We start from the raw sequence: 9,025 nt of genomic DNA on the forward strand, positions 1-9,025 counted from the left end.
TCCTATACTCATATGCTTGTTCAGAAGAGATAAATGTAAGTGTAGTTCCACCTAGTCTCAATTTCTACTTGAATTTTCCTAGGTCTAAGGTTATTTTCCACACAAGCATTCTTAAAATCTCTAATTCTTCCCCTATTAGCATTACAAAAAAGCAACGCAACCGCATTTCTAACTTTTTGAATAGAATCACAAAAATAGTCAAGACCATCTTTAACAATTAAATTTAAAATGTGACAACTACATCTCACATGAAAAATATTTTCTAGCGGAGGGTTTAATTCTCTCTTTAAAAAACCAATCGCCTTTGTATTATTAGAAGCATTATCTAAAGCAATACAAAGTGTATTTCTATAAATGTTAAAAAAATCTCATAATAGTAGACATTGAATCCGCTAAAATTTTCCATCATGACGACCTTTTCCTTCATCATATAAAAAAGCTATAATTCTTTTGCATAACCCGGTTGTCATCAACCCAATGACATGTAATAGCAAAAATCTAACTTGTTAAGACTAAGACCCAAATCGGCAGAAAACAAACATTACAATTTAAAGAATTAAATACATGGCGCAAATAAAATCTATATTTTTTAAACAAATCTATAACATCGGCTCTACAAGTACTTCTAGGAATACCTTCAAATAACGGATTATAACAACGTTGAATGCTAAGAATAAACCCCATACCCGATGGAAAGGAAAATGGTAAACAATCATAAGCTATCATTTTAGCTATTTCTACACGCTCTTTTTTTCTTGTCATACTTAAAATTCCTACCGGTTCGTGGGTCTATCGTCATTTGAATCCCCCCACATTTGACCCGTTTGCTCTCCCAAACATCCATATGTTTGGTTCTCATATGACCTCATTTAGTGTACCCGTTCCACCATCCTTACCGCTCCTTGCTTAAAACTAAATACTTGTCACATAGGGTACGTAATTTATTGGTTTTCCCTATTCTTAGTCATAAATTTCCAAACTTTAGTCAGTTGGCTTACGAGTTCTAGGCGGTTTGTCTTGTGTATGTGATTGTGCGGATATGTATCTCATGATTTTCGGGGGTTGTGTTTCATCATCATCTCTAAGTCTTCATTAAAAGTGTCGGTAAAATGTTGTTGCATTGCCTCATGACCTAAAAGGATTATTTCCTCCAACATCAATACCTAAATTAGGTGTTTCTTCCACAAATGTTTCCTCATTAAGCCCACGCCTAACAATACTACTACTACTATCGGCACCACGTCTTAATCTCTTTGACATTATTAAATAGAATTAATTTAAATCACAATCAAATAAATCACAACAAATTAAATTGCTAGAATTAAATTGCGTAAATTAAATTGCGAACAATAAATTGCTAAAATTAAATTGCGAAAAATAAAGATAGAGTTGGAACGAAGGTACCAAATTGCCGGATTAATTTCTGAATAAAGTGAAGGCGGCTAGAATTGCAAATCCACCAAAGTTACTTCGGATTGTTGCAAAAATCACCAACTCCACCAACAATATTATAATTGCAAAATTAATAATTGAAACTATAATAAGACTTTGTAATATTTATTTGAAGAGAAATATAAAGTGACTAATTATTGCAAAGTAACTATAATTGAGAGATTGAGATTTGAGAGAAAGAAAGAGTGAATTGGTGTGAATTAAAATGAAAATGAAGAAGGGTTTATATAGGGGTGAGGGATGGGTTAAAGTGTTAAAAAAAAAGTTTGGGGGTTGGGGGGCCAAAAAATTAAAATTTTTGACCGTTTGGCAACGGCGTTATTTTTTGTAATGGACGTTGCCAGCGGTCCCGGTTAATTTCCCAACAAATTTTGTTTTAATTTTTTTTTTAATTTAACTATTCGCCTGGGCCCTGCTTCAAAAAAATGGGAACCGGACGGTAAAAAATTAGCATTACATCCTGAATCCGGTTTTTCTTACGGTCCGGTTCGAGTTTTAACGATTCTTCGAACAGTTGACGGGCCATTCTTTATGCGATGATATAATTTCAGATTCTACAAAAAATTAATAATACGAATATATATTTTCGGTGTAAAAGTGTCGCCCTCACTTTGTATCTGGCCAAACTTTTTATATAGATGTACATTTTTTCTTTCAATGTCTTTCTCCCATATCCTATCTTAACATTCTTTTTTCCTAATTCTACTCAAATAAAAAATGTTCCTTCTTTTCCGCATCATAACTTATTGCATATAAAATCTCAAAATCTATGTCCTATTCTCCAAAGGTAATGCTAATATACCATTTAGACTCTTATTTCTTCTCCCTATAAAGTCAAAGGGCAAACTAAGGAAAATGGAACATACATATACTTACAATTAGAATATCTATCTGATTTACTTCCACTACAAAGAATTCCCTCCAATTTTATATGTGCGAAAAAACTGAAATTAATTAGTAGTATATATGTTCTAGAAAGTTGGCAGTAACTACCCTTTCACCTTATAATCTCCCAATGTCACAGGTGCTACCTTCTTCCTTATTTTGTTGTTGCTTTACATCTTTCTTCAAAGTAAAAATTAAGGAATATGAAATTTTACCAGAGAAGAGTTAGGAGTCTTAACATCAATCAAGCGAATTGAAGGCAGAGTTACGTTGGGTTTTATGATTGTACCAAAGGTAAAAAACCAATTTAATAGTATAGAGCATCATTTACGCTGAAAGAGGTACTATATATATTCATAGGAATCGAAATTATTAAATAGGCACTCCAAAGAGCCATTATTTTCTTTCACAGTGCACGTGACACGCAAAACAAAATTTCCAAACCCCACTCCCATGATTATTCTCATTTTTGAAGTGAATGGAGAGATTAGAGAGGGATCACTATAGAAAGACTCAATAACACAAATCATTAAATAAATTATCATCCTGTATAAAAAAAGTCAACCGAATCAAGAAATTGAGCAATCCCTAATTTAAACCACTACAAAATTTGCACCAACGTTTAGTTTAAGAACCCTATATATATCACACAAAGAAAACCAGAAAAGAAATTTTCTCTAATTCAGCATGAATGATGGATAGCCAAAGAATACTCTATACCTGGCAAAACTTTCTCATGGGATAAAGAATCATAGTTATTATTTTCTGATGCATGGGTTTTTGGCTTTGTCCATATACAACACACACACACAAAAGCAAAAAAAAAACAAAATGACTTGGAAGTGAAAGGTGTGTATGAACTACAAAGTAATACCGGATCAATTTTGTTAGATAAAAGCTTGCCAAGCTATCTCGGGAATTCAATATAAAGATAATTATTATAATATCATCATCATCTAAGTCTCCTCCATACACAAATATAGTCTGCTTATGTACAAGTGTGGATACATGAATATTTGTTGAAACATTTGGTTTTTACTCTAATTTCAACATATAATAAGTACTGTTAAGAAAAGGATTTGGAAACTCACCACACTGTAGTTGGGATGAAACCATAGACCACTATATATAGTTAGATGGAAATTGAACGGTCAAGTAGAGAATTGTAAGAACAAAAAAATAAATACTAACAAATTAGATACAATTAATACTCATGATTTTATAATTACTTCATAAACGTCAAAAATGATACAAAGAGCTTTATTTTATACCTTCTTTGTCATTAAAGCTGCTTCTTATATCCAATTAAATTGAATCTCTTCCTCTTTCATTATTTAAGACTCATTATCGTATAGTGAAAGATATAATGAGTCTGTCGGGTTCGTCTTCTTTATTGCGTTCATTTATGATATGAGCTAATGAAAGGGAAGAGTTACACCCATTTGTATAAAATTGTTACAGCCGTTATAACCATTACATTTTTCTTTAAAGAGGCAATTTTTTAATAGGAAAATGAAGATAAAAGGTGCAAAAAAATGAGAAAAAAGATAATGCTATTTTCTTGATCATCTATGCGCGCCACATCACCTCTCTTACGCTAAATATATTATATATGATTGAGCAGTCATCAATAGAGTGACTAATAATCTTCACTTAGATGAAAAATAGACAATTCATTATGACAGAGGAATAATAAAACACTTCATTTTCATCTTAACAATGACGACCAAGTAAAAACTCATTAACATAAGCTTTGAGATTCACATTTGATGAACCATTTTCCTTCATAGCTGCCTTAGCCAAATCCCTCCATTTCTTGGCATTCTTTTCTCAATTCCTCCCTTCCTTGCTACCTCCCATCGCGATCTCTATACACCTCGAACTCATTTCTTTGAGCGATACTTCCTTCACCAACATTCACTCGACGCCATTCTTCCACACATTGAACGAGCTTCTCGCATTACAAATTTGATCATTCCAAATGGGACACGCCACTTATTGCACGCCGTAAGCTATGCTCTCTAGAGTTGAGTTCCACCCGCAGGAGTCGAGAAAACAACCTATAGAAGGGTGTTTCAGGACTTTTACTAGCACCAACGTACTATTTTCCCTTCTTTTCCAATGCGTCTTTGCAACTCAACTTTTCCTCCGGTTTTTCCCGTTTTGTCCTTCCTAATCACCCACAAAATGGCCTCCTCACATTCCAACAACCTTGACCAATCTCTCCATCAGTTGACTTGATATCTCAGTATAGCTACCAAATGCTATGTAAATAACTGATTCATTTTGGCCTTAAATCCAGCCACTCCATGTAATTTTTTTTTGAACTAATCTCAATCATATCAGCTCCAAATGAATTATCACAAAGATTTTTCCTATCATCAAGAAAATTTGAAGGAATTGTAGGGCCAATTGCCACCATAGTCACATTTTTCAAAATCCTCAAAGCATCAAATTCCAAATCATCAAAAGTATTAACAAGAATTCTTGGATTTTCTTCACTATTCAATATCTGAATTTGCTTTTTAATAGACTCAACAGCCCAATTGTTACACTCCACATCATCAAACACAAAAGAAGGAAAAATCAATGGGACTAAGTGGGTGGCAATCCTGGTAACTCTATGATTTTATCCTGAGAATCACAATTCTTGAAATAATCAGAATAATCAGTAAATCTATAGTAGTAAATATCAAAAACTGTGGCTGGTTGAATCCAAAAATAATGTCGATGGGATATTAAATTTTTTTGCTACTGAACCAGCCCAATCCATAATCGGAGTGTAAAATAATGAAAAAAAGGGGGACCATTTTTTGAATTTGATTTGATTAAATTTAAAATAAATTCTGACCCATGAGACATTATTGAAGAATATAACAAATGTACTCAATGCATCCCGAATTTGCCATCATAGCCATCAGAGAAAGGAGCAAACCTTAGTCCTTGAATATTTGGGAGTTTTTTAATTTTATTGAAAGCTGATAGGCTAGAGGATAAAGTAATTTCAACACCCAATTTGATTAATTGTTTGGAAAGTTGAAGAGATGGATTAATGTGACCTTGGCCTGGGAATATTGCAATAAGAACATGGGATTTTTCATTCTTCAAATTTTCCATTTTCTTGGGTGGTGAAAGAGATAATTTTTCAAGTAGCTAATTAATGAAGTGTTTGCATTGGTATGGAGAAATAATTTGAGTTTATTTATATAAAGAATTTTGGGACACTAGTGACGATGACATTTGCGCTGACAAAACAATATTGTACGAATTCATTTATGTTTTACGTCATAAATTTCGTATAGGATAAAATTCGGGTAAAAACCCTCTTTTAAAGCTCGGGCAGTCTCTTTTCGGGTATTTTTTGTAAATTAATTTCTCCACTAGTTATGCCATGCGGGCGAAATTGTCCTAGACCTGTTTGTTTGGGGCTTATTCCTTTATTTTTTTTTTTTAAATTTTTTTTAAAGATTTCGGCTTAAAAAAAGTCAAAAAAAAAATTCCCTTTTCCCAATTTTCAAAAAATTTTTAATTTTTTAAAAAAATAAGCCAAAAAAAATAAGTTGTAAACTTATTTTTTTTTTTCTAAAAAATTTTGGCAAAGTCCCCCCAAACTTCCTAGTGGCGTGCACAAAATTTTTCAAACATTAAGGGACCGATGTACAAACCATTCCTATTAGTAGGTACTGCAAAAGGGGTGCCCCTTGATGTGGACATCCTATCATAGACTTCTATTATAATTAATTTGTATACGATTTTGCTTTGGGGAATTAAGGCTTATTTTTATCACTAATTATGTGTACATTTTATTATTTTATTTTTTAAAAAAAATTTTTATAAAATTTCTTTTTTTAAAAATAATGACGAAAAAAGTTTAATATAATAACATCAAAAAAATAATGGTTATTTTATGTATATTCTTTCATTAAAATCACTTAATTATAAATTAAATTGACTAGAATAAAAAACTTGACAGATAAGTTTTACTTTTTTGACTATGTCAACCTTTTTTTTTACACATTTTTATAGAATATACATAACATGCGAAATTAATTTTTTTGCAAAGGGGTGACGGATAACCCCCTAATTGAATGAAGGAAAATTTTTCCCCATCAAAAATTTTTTCTGCTTGAATCAAATATCTCGATTAAAGGGGGTCAAAGTCATACTGATCCATCCGTTCCCCCAACTCCTTTGCAAAAGAATTAATGCCGTGCCACCCTTTAAAAATCAAAAAATTTTCCCGTAATATTTGAATTTCTTTTTTTAAAGTTTTTTCTAAATATGGTGTTTGTATAAAAGATCAACATTTAAATTTAAGAAGAATATTTTTTAGAAAAGGGGGGAGAAAGTATACAACCCTGATTTTGAACCAAGAATCTGCAGAAAAAGTGCGAAACAAAAAAAATAAACAGTGAATTGATTTTTTTTATTTTTTTGAATCAAAACTGACAACTAAATTTATGGGGAAAAAAAGGGGAATCTAACAACTAATGTCACGAAAAATTTTTTGGGGACCCAAAGAAAAGGTTTCCCAATGATGCTCAGATTAATGGTTTTAAAAAAAACATGGGGAATTTTAAACCCATTTCCTTTTTTTCCACCTCCCCAACCGAAAAAAAGTGCTACCGAACCCCCGAAATACTTTATGTCAAAATATAACCGTGGCGGGGGTTTTTTTTTAAAAGCGTAGAAAGATTTAAATTTTATTAATTAACCCCAAATGATGCCCAACAAAAAAAGGCTAAAAATATTATACTTTTTCTCTCTCCCCCTTCATCTTCTCCAACAGAAAATCCCCGATTTTTTAATTAATGGAAAAAAATCAATAGTCCTTTGAAAAAAACAAAAAAAAAACCCTTCTCCAAACCCCCCTTTATCCATTTCAAAATTCCTTTTTTTCTAGTGTTTTTTTTTCAAAGTTTTTTTAAGATTTTTGTTGTTTGGGAGCATTAGCTTTAGCTTTTGTAGAACCTCAATAATCAGGGGCCACCCAAGATCAAATCTGTTGATTTTTACGGGTTTGTTCTCATTTTTTTTTTAAAAATTTTTAGGTCGGGTTTAAGAAGAGAAAAGGGGGGGTTTTGGGGGGGGGGGGGGGCCAAGGGAATACTATTTTTTTTTTTATTTTTTTTTTTTTTTTTTTTTTTTTAAAACCCTTTTTTTTTTTTTTTTTTTAAAAAGCTAAAACCCACGTGGTTTATTTTATTTGTTTTTTTTGGTGGAATTACAGCACCATTGTTTTTGAATATTTATTTTTGGGGTTTAAATTTTTGGGGAAACGTTTTTTTGGGGGGGGAGGGGGAAAATTTTTGGTTGAGGGTTTTAAAAAATATGGACCTTTTTGGGTTTTAAAACAGGGCACTTTTTAAAAAATTAAAACTTTTTAGTATACGATATTTTCCTATGCTCTTTTTCCTTTTTTAAACAAAATTTTTTTTCTATTTTTATGTAAAAGCCAAATTTTGGACAAAGTTAAGCTTAACAAGGACCTTAAACAAAAAAGTGTTCAAAAGTAGCAAGGCGGGGAGGAAACACCCCAGGGAAAACAAAACACACAAAAAAAAATTTAATAAATGATGCCAATTAATTTCAATTTTAAGAGCAAGTATTCACCTTCTTTTGTGGGAACCCATTGATTATGACATGTATACGTGGGTTTTTTGCAGACGACGGATAAAACCCCTAGAGGAAAAGAGGGGGAAACCCAGCTCTTTACTACCATGAAGACTCAATATTTTCCCCATTCAGTTTACTCTTTTATTTGATCGTTTTGAGGATTAGTCTGGAAATTCATGTCCTGTGCAATCCGCTCATTTGTTCAGTTAGAGCCTTCACATAGTGATATAGTTTTAAAGTTGGGTAATGGTTTCACTTTGCATAATGTTTTGCAGTATATTTAATATTTAATTTGATGTAAATATTCGGGATAAATAAGTTTTTACCTAACTTTTTGTCTCTCTCTCCCTTTTTTTTTTTTGTGGTCTAAACTGGTGTGACTCTGATGTTTCTCAATTGAGGAGTTTTCTACACCTAAACACATTTCTACAGACATTATCATGTGCCCATCATTCTCAAAAGTACAAACAATTCAAATACAAACAAAAACTTAACTAATGTCGTTAACCAAAATATGATGCTTAATTACTCTTTGCACAAATTTTTAAATTATGCATAATTCGATCTAACATAGGAAAAGGAAAATTTTGGAAAAAGCTACTCAATTTTTTTCTATTTTAACAATGATCAAAAAATCTCATTAACATGCTTTCGATTTACATTTGATGTCATTTTTCCCTTTAAATTTTTCCCTTTTAAAAAACCTTCCATTTCTTGGCATTCTTCTTAAACTCTTCCCTTGTCTCTCCATTTATCACCATTCTTCACCTCCCAAAATCATCTCTTTTTTCGATCCGCCCTTTATTGGGCAGACCACTTTTCTTCAAATCCTCTATATTTAAAACAAATTGGGTCTTTTTCAAAAACCAAAAGGGGCAATTTTAAGGTGATAAGAAAAAAGTGGAGGGACGATTTTTGTCCCGAAAATTTTCGCTACGGCCCTCTTCAAATAGCGTTTCCCGATTCGTTAACCATTGGATCGTTCTCAAAACCGGAGTTCTCAACATCCGGTTTTTTTAATTTCAACGGGGGGATTGAATTTTGGTCTTTAACTCCCCGTTTTCAGACCAAA

General features: G+C 32.1%; 1 pseudogene; it reads right to left on the reverse strand.

Moving 5' to 3' along the window:
• Positions 1-4,050: 4,050 nt before the first annotated feature.
• Positions 4,051-5,485, reverse strand: LOC132067703 (UDP-glycosyltransferase 75C1-like; annotated as a pseudogene).
• Between the last annotated feature and the right edge of the window lie 3,540 nt (positions 5,486-9,025).

The sequence above is a fragment of the Lycium ferocissimum genome, chromosome 1 (assembly GCF_029784015.1).
Source record: "Lycium ferocissimum isolate CSIRO_LF1 chromosome 1, AGI_CSIRO_Lferr_CH_V1, whole genome shotgun sequence".
NCBI classification, from domain to species: Eukaryota; Viridiplantae; Streptophyta; class Magnoliopsida; order Solanales; family Solanaceae; genus Lycium; species Lycium ferocissimum.